Source organism: Bombina bombina, chromosome 10, assembly GCF_027579735.1.
Source record: "Bombina bombina isolate aBomBom1 chromosome 10, aBomBom1.pri, whole genome shotgun sequence".
In the NCBI taxonomy this organism is placed as follows: Eukaryota; Metazoa; Chordata; class Amphibia; order Anura; family Bombinatoridae; genus Bombina; species Bombina bombina.
In genome coordinates, this window is record NC_069508.1 from 195,155,712 (window position 1) to 195,170,599 (window position 14,888).

Below are 14,888 nucleotides of genomic sequence, written 5' to 3' on the forward strand. Positions count from 1 at the left end.
CCCCACACCAAAAAAAACCTCCCCTGCTTATGAAAAGACCCATTATACAAACAGAAGCATTCTGAAGTCTGTATACATCAGTATACATCTAAAATGTTGGGGCTTGGTTAGGGGTCTGAAAATCAGGACACTGATTTTTAAAATAAGCAAAACTATACATTTTTACAAAAACACACCAAGATGGGCAATATAAATGGATCATCTACAAACATTTATGTTAAAGTCCTTTAACATAATGATTAATCATGTGGAGTAAATAAATATTTGTATACATGGTTTTGTCCAAGCTTGTATTGGACAATAAAAATCCATATACTGTACATAAAGAGGCAAATATATAGAGAGTGATCTGTATATAACCTTATATATAAGCCACCATTGCCTGCCTAATTACACAATTTCATACAGTCACCCTAATTACACATTTTCATGCAGAGGGGAGAGAGAGACAGATGGGGAGAGAGAGACAGAGGGGGGGAGACAGAGAGGAGAGACAGAGAGGGGAGAGAGAAACAGAGGAGAGAGAGAAGAGACACAGAGAGGAGAGAGAAGAGGCACAGAGACAGAGAGGGGGAAGAGAGAGAGACATAGAGGGAGGAAGAGAGAGAGAGAAAGAAAGGGGGGAAGAGAGAGAGACAGAGAGGGGGGAAAAGAAAGAGACAGAGAGGGAGAAGATAGAGAAAGAGAAGGGAAAGATAGAGAAAGAGACAGAGAGAGAAATAGAGACAGAGAGAGACAGAGAGAGACAGAGAGAGAGAAAAACAGACAGAGCGGGGAGAGACAGACAGTGGGGGCGGAGAGAGAGACAAACAGAGGTGGGAGAGAGAGAGGGGGAGAGAGAAAGGCAGAGGTTAGGTGCTGAATCTCTTGATGCAGCTATGACACACATGACTGATCATGATGGCTGCATACATCCATCCCCAAAAAAATGTTAAGAGTGACTGAGTACAAAAAGCTAAATTACATACAACACTGGTGAATGGGATGTTTTTAATCACCAGATACACTGCGTAACCACAGGCACCACCAGCCTAGCCTTGCTGCTGTTTATTACCTCAGCTGAGCTCGCTGCTTCCCTCTCAGATCCCTCTCACTTTTCCTGCGCGCGCAGCTGCTGCTGGGAATCTGGGTGGGAGGAAGCAAGTAATAAGTGTCAGAGCGTGAGATTGCAGCATCATCACGTGAGGCCCGCCCCAGCCCTGTTAAGTATTCATCCCACCCCCTGACCCCAGCCAGATCAATCACTCACCAGTCATAAGCAGCCAGCCATCACCTGTCAGTCTCTACAACATACAATGACCGTAAGACTTAAGTTGAGGCTCAGTCTCACGGTTGCTGTATGCAAGACAGTATTACTAACTGTTCCTGCCTGCTCAGTCACTCACGGGTGCACTGTCCTAATAGGTGGTGTGGCGGCCCATTTTACACTAAAGCAGAGAGGCCCAGGGGGCTAGGAGTCCCTCAGAGATGTAGCAGCAAAATTAAGCTTTTTTGGGGGAATCGGGTCGTGGCCGGCTGCACCCTAGGCGACAGTGCGCTCTAGGCGGCTGAGTAGTTTGCCTAGTGGGTGTGCCGGCCCTGCTTGCATGCAATCAATATTAGTGCTCCATTTCATAATACCAGCGCTTATATTACAAGCATTTTAAAATATATATATGTACATGCTTATATACTTATATATTTATGTGTTAATATGTGTTTATACATATAAATATATATGTATATAAGCAAATATATATATATATATATTTACTGAAAACATACAGTTCTCATAGATCGCAATGTAAAGGCACTTTTCAGTGCCATTTTTTTCTATCATCTCACACCATCTCCATTTAGACCCCAAAAACTGCTTTTTGCAGTTATTTTATTAAAAAATAAAGATGTTACTATCTATTTTTTAATAAAGTATATCACAATTGATTTGGGGGGTAATTTGAGATCTGATCTTAACTTTTTAAACGCTGGTTTATGTTTTTTTTTTCTATTTATTTTTTTTGGTCTTTATATCTTCTTGTATTTATTCAAGCAAAATTAGCCAGGACACCGCCTAAAGGTTCAAATGGGATTTAATAACAAGTTAAAAATATGTAAAGAATGACTTAAGAGCTGAACTGACCTTTTACTGTTTATTAAACTTTATGGAAAGTCTGTTGTATTGGTTAAGAAATAGCTAATCTAGAATCTTTATCCCAAAGACTATAAAACACAATTCCCAAGAAGTAAGTAATAATACACTTTGCCTCTGTTGTTGTTGTTTTCTTATTGTTTTAAGATAGCTGATACAATCAGACTTGCTGTGCCAATAGAGCCCTGGAACATCACTAAATTGTTGAGTAAATGACCAATCATATTCATTACCTTTTCCTACAAAAGTTGCCTATCAGATAAGGTGACAGCAATATAAAAAAATAAAGGGCAACATAATACTGTCTATGAACCATGAATATTTGTCCAATTAATGCATGGAATCCTATGGTACTTGAGTTTGTTAGTGATGTTGCAATTTTAAGAAATAAACTGCTATCAACAATTGTAAGTAACCACTAGGGCTATTATAGTACAATATTATTTTTTTTTTTAAATTAGCAATAGTTCTTCCTTTTTGCTGCAGCCCTTCTCTCAAGCTGCAACCAGAGACAGCATATTTGACAAAAAAGCAGGCTTTAAAAGGAAGAAAAGTGATGCATTCATGTTGGTAAACCAATGAGACTATAATGGTTTGTATATGTACTTATGTGGTCAACAAGAAACCTAGACACAAATTAACAACAGGGAGAATACACAGAGCAGCACATGAATTTATCCTTAGGAAGGCAGTGATATGAAGCAATAGTTCAAACCTTTAGAAGATGTGTAAATAACATTATTGTAGTTCTGTTACTGATACTAATACTTAAGAATATCATTATTGTGCATATGTTACTGATACTAATACTTGTGAATATCATTATTGTGCATATGTTACTGATACTAATACTTGTGAATATCATTATTGTGCATATGTTACTGATACTAATACTTGTGAATATCATTATTGTGCATATGTTACTGATACTAATACTTGTGAATATCATTATTGTGCATCTGTTACTGATACTAATACTTAAGAATAACATTATTGTGCATCTGTTACTGATACTAATACTTGTGAATATCATTATTGTGCATCTGTTACTGATACTAATACTTAAGAATAACATTATTGTGCATCTGTTACTGATACTAATACTTGTGAATATCATTATTGTGCATCTGTTACTGATACTAATACTTGTGAATATCATTATTGTGCATCTGTTACTGATACTAATACTTAAGAATAACATTATTGTGCATCTGTTACTGATACTAATACTTGTGAATATCATTATTGTGCATATGTTACTGATACTAATACTTGTGAATAACATTATTGTGCATATGTTACTGATACTAATACTTGTGAATAACATTATTGTGCATATGTTACTGATACTAATACTTGTGAATATCATTATTGTGCATATGTTACTGATACTAATACTTGTGAATATCATTATTGTGCATATGTTACTGATACTAATACTTGTGAATATCATTATTGTGCATATGTTACTGATACTAATACTTGTGAATATCATTATTGTGCATATGTTACTGATACTAATACTTGTGAATATCATTATTGTGCATATGTTACTGATACTAATACTTGTGAATATCATTATTGTGCATATGTTACTGATACTAATACTTGTGAATAACATTATTGTGCATATGTTACTGATACTAATACTTGTGAATATCATTATTGTGCATATGTTACTGATACAAATACTTGTGAATATCATTATTGTGCATCTGTTACCGATACTAATACTTGTGAATAACATTATTGTGCATATGTTACTGATACTAAAACTTGTGAATAACATTATTGTGCATCTGTTACTGATACTTATACTGGTGAATATCATTATTGTGCATATGTTACTGATACTAAAACTTATGAATAACATTATTGTAGATCTGTTACTGATACAAATACTTAAGAATAACATTATTGTGCATATGTTACTGATACAAATACTTGCGAATATCATTATTGTGCATATGTTACTGATACAAATACTTGTGAATATCATTATTGTGCATCTGTTACTGATACTAATACTTGTGAATAACATTATTGTGCATCTGTCACTGATACTAATACTTGTGAATATCATTATTGTGCATATGTTACTGATACAAATACTTGTGAATATCATTATTGTGCATATGTTACTGATACTAATACTTGTGAATATCATTATTGTGCATATGTTACCGATACTAATACTTAAGAATAACATTATTGTGCATCTGTTACTGATACTAATACTTGTGAATATCATTATTGTGCATATGTTACTGATACTAATACTTAAGAATAACATTATTGTGCATATGTTACTGATACTAATACTTGTGAATAACATTATTGTGCATATGTTACTGATACTAATACTTGTGAATATCATTATTGTGCATATGTTACTGATACAAATACTTGTGAATATCATTATTGTGCATCTGTTACCGATACTAATACTTGTGAATAACATTATTGTGCATATGTTACTGATACTAAAACTTATGAATAACATTATTGTAGATCTGTTACTGATACTAATACTTAAGAATAACATTATTGTGCATATGTTACTGATACAAATACTTGTGAATATCATTATTGTGCATATGTTACTGATACAAATACTTGTGAATATCATTATTGTGCAACTGTTACTGATACTAATACTTGTGAATAACATTATTGTGCATCTGTCACTGATACTAATACTTGTGAATATCATTATTGTGCATATGTTACTGATACAAATACTTGTGAATAACATTATTGTGCATATGTTACTGATACTAATACTTGTGAATAACATTATTGTGCATCTGTTATTGATACTAATACTTGTGAATAACATTATTGTGCATCTGTTACTGATACTTATACTTGTGAATATCATTATTGTGCATCTGTTATTGATACTAATACTTGTGAATAACATTATTGTGCATATGTTACTGATACTAATACTTGTGAATATCATTATTGTGCATATGTTACTGATACAAATACTTGTGAATAACATTATTGTGAATCTGTTACTGATACTAATACTTATGAATAACATTATTGTGGAACTGTTACTGATACTAATACTTGTGAATAACATTATTGTGGAACTGTTACTGATACTAATACTTGTGAATAACATTATTGTGCATATGTTACTGATACTAATACTTGTGAATAACATTATTGTGCATCTGTTACTGATACTAATACTTGTGAATAACATTATTGTGCATCTGTTACTGATACTAATACTTGTGAATAACATTATTGTGCATATGTTACTGATACTAATACTTGTCAATATAATTATTGTGCATATGTTACTGATACTAATACTTATGAATAACATTATTGTGCATATGTTACTGATACTAATACTTGTCAATATCATTATTGTGCATATGTTACTGATACAAATACTTGTGAATATCATTATTGTGCATATGTTACTGATACAAATACTTGTGAATATCATTATTGTGCATATGTTACTGATACTAATACTTATGAATATCATTATTGTGCATATGTTACTGATACAAATACTTGTGAATAACATTATTGTGCATATGTTACTGATACAAATACTTGTGAATATAATTATTGTGCATATGTTACTGATACAAATACTTGTGAATATCATTATTGTGCATATGTTACTGATACAAATACTTGTGAATATCATTATTGTGCATATGTTACTGATACTAATACTTGTGAATATCATTATTGTGCATCTGTTACTGATACTAATACTTGTGAATAACATTATTGTGGATCTGATACTGATACTTATACTTGTGAATAACATTATTGTGCATCTGTTATTGATACTAATACTTGTGAATATCATTATTGTGCATATGTTACTGATACAAATACTTGTGAATATCATTATTGTGCATCTGTTACTGATACTAATACTTAAGAATAACATTATTGTGCATATGTTACTGATACTAATACTTGTGAATAACATTATTGTGCATATGTTACTGATACAAATACTTGTGAATATCATTATTGTGCATATGTTACTGATACAAATACTTGTGAATATCATTATTGTGCATGTGTTACTGATACAAATACTTGTGAATATCATTATTGTGCATATGTTACTGATACTAATACTTGTGAATATCATTATTGTGCATATGTTACTGATACAAATACTTGTGAATATCATTATTGTGGAACTGTTACTGATACTAATACTTGTGAATAACATTATTGTGCATATGTTACTGATACTAATACTTGTGAATAACATTATTGTGCATATGTTTCTGATACTAATACTTATGAATAACATTATTGTGGAACTGTTACTGATACTAATACTTGTGAATAACATTATTGTGCATCTGTCACTGATACTAATACTTGTGAATATCATTATTGTGCATATGTTACTGATACAAATACTTGTGAATAACATTATTGTGCATATGTTACTGATACTAATACTTGTGAATAACATTATTGTGCATATGTTACTGATACTAATACTTGTGAATATCATTATTGTGCATATGTTACTGATACAAATACTTGTGAATATCATTATTGTGCATCTGTTACTGATACTAATACTTGTGAATAACATTATTGTGCATCTGTCACTGATACTAATACTTGTGAATATAATTATTGTGCATATGTTACTGATACAAATACTTGTGAATAACATTATTGTGCATATGTTACTGATACTAATACTTGTGAATATTATTATTGTGCATATGTTACTGATACTAATACTTGTGAATATCATTATTGTGCATATGTTACTGATACAAATACTTGTGAATATCATTATTGTGCATCTGTTACTGATACTAATACTTATGAATAACATTATTGTGGAACTGTTACTGATACAAATACTTGTGAATATAATTATTGTGCATATGTTACTGATACTAATACTTGTGAATATCATTATTGTGCATATGTTACTGATAGAAATACTTGTGAATATCATTATTGTGCATCTGTTACTGATACTAATACTTATGAATAACATTATTGTGGAACTGTTACTGATACTAATACTTGTGAATAACATTATTGTGCATATGTTACTGATACTAATACTTGTGAATAACATTATTGTGCATCTGTTACTGATACTAATACTTGTGAATATCATTATTGTGCATCTTTTACTAATACTAATACTTGTGAATAACATTATTGTGCATGTTACTGATACTAATACTTGTGAATATCATTATTGTGAATATGTTACTGATACTAATACTTGTGAATATCATTATTGTGCATCTGTTACTGATACAAATACTTGTGAATATCATTATTGTGCATGTGTTACTGATACTAATACTTATGAATAACATTATTGTGCATCTGTTATTGATACTAATACTTGTGAATAACATTATTGTGCATCTGTTACTGATACTAATACTTGTGAATAACATTATTGTGCATCTGTTACTGAAACTAATACTTGTGAATAACATTATTGTGGATCTGTTACTGATACTTATACTTGTGAATAACATTATTGTGCATCTGTTATTGATACTAATACTTGTGAATAACATTATTGTGCATCTGTTATTGATACTAATACTTGTAAATATCACTATTGTGCATCTGTTACTGACACTAATACTTGTGAATATCATTATTGTGCATCTGTTATTGATACTAATACTTGTGAATATCATTATTGTGCATCTGTTACTGATACTAATACTTGTGAATAACATTATTGTGCATCTGTTATTGATACTAATACTTGTTAATAACATTATTGTGCATCTGTCACTGATACTAATACTTGTGAATAACATTATTGTGCATCTGTTACTGATACTTATACTTGTGAATAACATTATTGTGCATCTGTCACTGATACTAATACTTGTGAATATCATTATTGTGCATCTGTTATTGATACTAATACTTGTGAATAACATTATTGTGCATCTGTTACTGATACTAATTCTTGTGAATAACATTATTGTGCATCTGTTACTGATACTAATACGTGTGAATAATCATTATTGTGCATTTGTTACAGATACTAATACTTGTGAATAACATTATTGTGCATCTTTTACTAATACTAATACTTGTGAATATCATTATTGTGCATCTGTCACTGATACTAATACTTTTGAATATCATTATTGTGCATCTTTTACTAATACTTGTGAATATCATTATTGTGCATCTGTTACTGATACTAATACTTGTGTATAACATTATTGTGCATCTGTTATTGATACTAATACTTGTGAATATCACTATTGTGCATCTGTTACTGACACTAATACTGAATAACATTATTGTGCATCTTTTACTAATACTAATACTTGTGAATAACATTATTGTGCATATGTTACTGATACTAATACTTGTGAATATCATTATTGTGCATATGTTACTGATACTAATACTTGTGAATATCATTATTGTGCATCTGTTACTGATACTAATACTTGTGAATAACATTATTGTGCATCTGTTACTGATACTTATACTGGTGAATATCATTATTGTGCATCTGTTACTGATACTAAGGGGCCCATTTATCAAAGGGCTTGCGGACCTGATCCGACACTACGGATCAGGTCCGCAAGACCTCGCTAAATGCGGAGAGCAATACGCTCTCCGCATTTAACATTGCACCATTGTGAGCTGCTGGTGCAACGCCGCCCCCTGCTGACTCGCGGCCAATCGGCCGCCAGCAGGGAGCTGTCAATCAACCCGATCGGGTTGATTTCCGGCGATTCCTGTCCGCCTGCTCAGAGCAGGCGGACAGGGTTATGAAGCAGCGGTCTTTAGACCGCTGCTTCATAAGTTGTGTTTCTGGCGAGTCTGAAGACTCGCCAGAAACACGGCCCTTCAAGCTCCATACGGAGCTTGATAAATGGGCCTGTAATACTTGTGAATAACATTATTGTGCATCTGTTACTGATACTTATACTGGTGAATATCATTAGTGTGCATCTGTTACTGATACTAATACTTGTGAATAACATTATTGTGCATCTGTCACTGATGCTAATACTTGTGAATATTATTATTGTGGATCTGTTACTGATACTAATACTTGTGAATAACATTATTGTGCATCTGTTACTGATACTAATACTTGTGAATAACATTATTGTGCATCTGTTACTGATACTAATACTTGGGAATAACATTATTGTGCATCTGTTACTGATACTAATACTTGTGAATATCATTATTGTGCATCTGTTACTGATACTAATACTTGTGAATAACATTATTGTGGATTTGTTACTGATACTAATACTTGTGAATAATATTATTGTGGATCTGTTACTGATACTAATACTTGTGAATAACATTATTGTGCATCTGTTACTGATACTTATACTGGTGAATATCATTAGTGTGCATCTGTTACTGATACTAATACTTCTGAATAACATTATTGTGCATCTGTCACTGATACTAATACTTGTGAATATTATTATTGTGGATCTGTTACTGATACTAATACTTGTGAATAACATTATTGTGCATCTGTTACTGATACTAATACTTGTGAATAACATTATTGTGCATCTGTTACTGATACTAATACTTGTGAATAACATTATTGTGCATCTGTTACTGATACTAATACTTGTGAATATCATTATTGTGCATCTGTTACTGATACTAATACTTGTGAATAACATTATTGTGGATTTGTTACTGATACTAATACTTGTGAATAACATTATTGTGGATCTGTTACTGATACTAATACTTGTGAATAACATTATTGTGCATCTGTTACTGATACTAATACTTGTGAATAACATTATTGTGCATCAAGAGCTGCTGGTGCAACGCCGCCCCCTGCTGACTCGCGGCCAATCGGCCGCCAGCAGGGAGCTGTCAATCAACCCGATCGGGTTGATTTCCGGCGATTCCTGTCCGCCTGCTCAGAGCAGGCGGACAGGGTTATGAAGCAGCGGTCTTTAGACCGCTGCTTCATAAGTTGTGTTTCTGGCGAGTCTGAAGACTCGCCAGAAACACGGCCCTTCAAGCTCCGTATGGAGCTTGATAAATGGGCCTGTAATACTTGTGAATAACATTATTGTGCATCTGTTACTGATACTTATACTGGTGAATATCATTAGTGTGCATCTGTTACTGATACTAATACTTCTGAATAACATTATTGTGCATCTGTCACTGATACTAATACTTGTGAATATTATTATTGTGGATCTGTTACTGATACTAATACTTGTGAATAACATTATTGTGCATCTATTACTGATACTAATACTTGTGAATAACATTATTGTGCATCTGTTACTGATACTAATACTTGTGAATAACATTATTGTGCATATGTTACTGATACTAATACTTGTGAATATCATTATTGTGCATCTGTTACTGATACTAATACTTGCGAATAACATTATTATGGATTTGTTACTGATACTAATACTTGTGAATAATATTATTGTGGATCTGTTACTGATACTAATACTTGTGAATAACATTATTGTGCATCTGTTACTGATACTTATACTGGTGAATATCATTAGTGTGCATCTGTTACTGATACTAATACTTCTGAATAACATTATTGTGCATCTGTCACTGATACTAATACTTGTGAATATTATTATTGTGGATCTGTTACTGATACTAATACTTGTGAATAACATTATTGTGCATCTGTTACTGATACTAATACTTGTGAATAACATTATTGTGCATCTGTTACTGATACTAATACTTGTGAATAACATTATTGTGCATCTGTTACTGATACTAATACTTGTGAATATCATTATTGTGCATCTGTTACTGATACTAATACTTGTGAATAACATTATTGTGGATTTGTTACTGATACTAATACTTGTGAATAATATTATTGTGCATATGTTACTGATACTAATACTTGTGAATAATATTATTGTGGATCTGTTACTGATACTAATACTTGTGAATAATATTATTGTGCATATGTTACTGATACTAATACTTGTGAATAACATTATTGTGGATTTGTTACTGATACTAATACTTGTGAATAATATTATTGTGGATCTGTTACTGATACTAATACTTGTGAATAACATTATTGTGCATATGTTACTGATACTAATACTTGTGAATAATATTATTGTGCATATGTTACTGATACTAATACTTGTGAATAACATTATTGTGCATCTGTTACTGATACTAATACTTGTGAATAACATTATTGTGCATATGTTACTGATACTAATACTTGTGAATAATATTATTGTGGATCTGTTACTGATACTAATACTTGTGAATAATATTATTGTGCATATGTTACTGATACTAATACTTGTGAATAACATTATTGTGGATTTGTTACTGATACTAATACTTGTGAATAATATTATTGTGGATCTGTTACTGATACTAATACTTGTGAATAACATTATTGTGCATATGTTACTGATACTAATACTTGTGAATAATATTATTGTGCATATGTTACTGATACTAATACTTGTGAATAACATTATTGTGCATATGTTACTGATACTAATACTTGTGAATAATATTATTGTGGATCTGTTACTGATACTAATACTTGTGAATAACATTATTGTGCATATGTTACTGATACTAATACTTGTGAATAATATTATTGTGGATCTGTTACTGATACTAATACTTGTGAATAATATTATTGTGGATCTGTTACTGATACTTATACTTGTGAATAACATTATTGTGCATATGTTACTGATACTAATACTTGTGAATAATATTATTGTGGATCTGTTACTGATACTAATACTTGTGAATAATATTATTGTGCATCTGTTACTGATACTAATACTTGTGAATATCATTATTGTGCATCTGTTACTGATACTAATACTTGTGAATAACATTATTGTGGATTTGTTACTGATACTAATACTTGTGAATAATATTATTGTGGATCTGTTACTGATACTAATACTTGTGAATATCATTATTGTGCATCTGTTACTGATACTAATACTTGTGAATAACATTATTGTGGATTTGTTACTGATACTAATACTTGTGAATAATATTATTGTGGATCTGTTACTGATACTAATACTTGTGAATAATATTATTGTGGATCTGTTACTGATACTAATACTTGTGAATAATATTATTGTGGATCTGTTACTGATACTAATACTTGTGAATAACATTATTGTGCATATGTTACTGATACTAATACTTGTGAATAATATTATTGTGCATATGTTACTGATACTAATACTTGTGAATAACATTATTGTGCATATGTTACTGATACTAATACTTGTGAATAATATTATTGTGCATCTGTCACTGATACTAATACTTTTGAATATCATTATTGTGCATCTTTTACTAATACTTGTGAATATCATTATTGTGCATCTGTTACTGATACTAATACTTGTGTATAACATTATTGTGCATCTGTTATTGATACTAATACTTGTGAATATCACTATTGTGCATCTGTTACTGACACTAATACTGAATAACATTATTGTGCATCTTTTACTAATACTAATACTTGTGAATAACATTATTATGCATATGTTACTGATACTAATACTTGTGAATATCATTATTGTGCATATGTTACTGATACTAATACTTGTGAATATCATTATTGTGCATCTGTTACTGATACTAATACTTGTGAATAACATTATTGTGCATCTGTTACTGATACTTATACTGGTGAATATCATTATTGTGCATCTGTTACTGATACTAAGGGGCCCATTTATCAAAGGGCTTGCGGACCTGATCCGACACTACGGATCAGGTCCGCAAGACCTCGCTAAATGCGGAGAGCAATACGCTCTCCGCATTTAACATTGCACCATTGTGAGCTGCTGGTGCAACGCCGCCCCCTGCTGACTCGCGGCCAATCGGCCGCCAGCAGGGAGCTGTCAATCAACCCGATCGGGTTGATTTCCGGCGATTCCTGTCCGCCTGCTCAGAGCAGGCGGACAGGGTTATGAAGCAGCGGTCTTTAGACCGCTGCTTCATAAGTTGTGTTTCTGGCGAGTCTGAAGACTCGCCAGAAACACGGCCCTTCAAGCTCCATACGGAGCTTGATAAATGGGCCTGTAATACTTGTGAATAACATTATTGTGCATCTGTTACTGATACTTATACTGGTGAATATCATTAGTGTGCATCTGTTACTGATACTAATACTTCTGAATAACATTATTGTGCATCTGTCACTGATGCTAATACTTGTGAATATTATTATTGTGGATCTGTTACTGATACTAATACTTGTGAATAACATTATTGTGCATCTGTTACTGATACTAATACTTGTGAATAACATTATTGTGCATCTGTTACTGATACTAATACTTGGGAATAACATTATTGTGCATCTGTTACTGATACTAATACTTGTGAATATCATTATTGTGCATCTGTTACTGATACTAATACTTGTGAATAACATTATTGTGGATTTGTTACTGATACTAATACTTGTGAATAATATTATTGTGGATCTGTTACTGATACTAATACTTGTGAATAACATTATTGTGCATCTGTTACTGATACTTATACTGGTGAATATCATTAGTGTGCATCTGTTACTGATACTAATACTTCTGAATAACATTATTGTGCATCTGTCACTGATACTAATACTTGTGAATATTATTATTGTGGATCTGTTACTGATACTAATACTTGTGAATAACATTATTGTGCATCTGTTACTGATACTAATACTTGTGAATAACATTATTGTGCATCTGTTACTGATACTAATACTTGTGAATAACATTATTGTGCATCTGTTACTGATACTAATACTTGTGAATATCATTATTGTGCATCTGTTACTGATACTAATACTTGTGAATAACATTATTGTGGATTTGTTACTGATACTAATACTTGTGAATAACATTATTGTGGATCTGTTACTGATACTAATACTTGTGAATAACATTATTGTGCATCTGTTACTGATACTAATACTTGTGAATAACATTATTGTGCATCAAGAGCTGCTGGTGCAACGCCGCCCCCTGCTGACTCGCGGCCAATCGGCCGCCAGCAGGGAGCTGTCAATCAACCCGATCGGGTTGATTTCCGGCGATTCCTGTCCGCCTGCTCAGAGCAGGCGGACAGGGTTATGAAGCAGCGGTCTTTAGACCGCTGCTTCATAAGTTGTGTTTCTGGCGAGTCTGAAGACTCGCCAGAAACACGGCCCTTCAAGCTCCGTATGGAGCTTGATAAATGGGCCTGTAATACTTGTGAATAACATTATTGTGCATCTGTTACTGATACTTATACTGGTGAATATCATTAGTGTGCATCTGTTACTGATACTAATACTTCTGAATAACATTATTGTGCATCTGTCACTGATACTAATACTTGTGAATATTATTATTGTGGATCTGTTACTGATACTAATACTTGTGAATAACATTATTGTGCATCTATTACTGATACTAATACTTGTGAATAACATTATTGTGCATCTGTTACTGATACTAATACTTGTGAATAACATTATTGTGCATATGTTACTGATACTAATACTTGTGAATATCATTATTGTGCATCTGTTACTGATACTAATACTTGCGAATAACATTATTATGGATTTGTTACTGATACTAATACTTGTGAATAATATTATTGTGGATCTGTTACTGATACTAATACTTGTGAATAACATTATTGTGCATCTGTTACTGATACTTATACTGGTGAATATCATTAGTGTGCATCT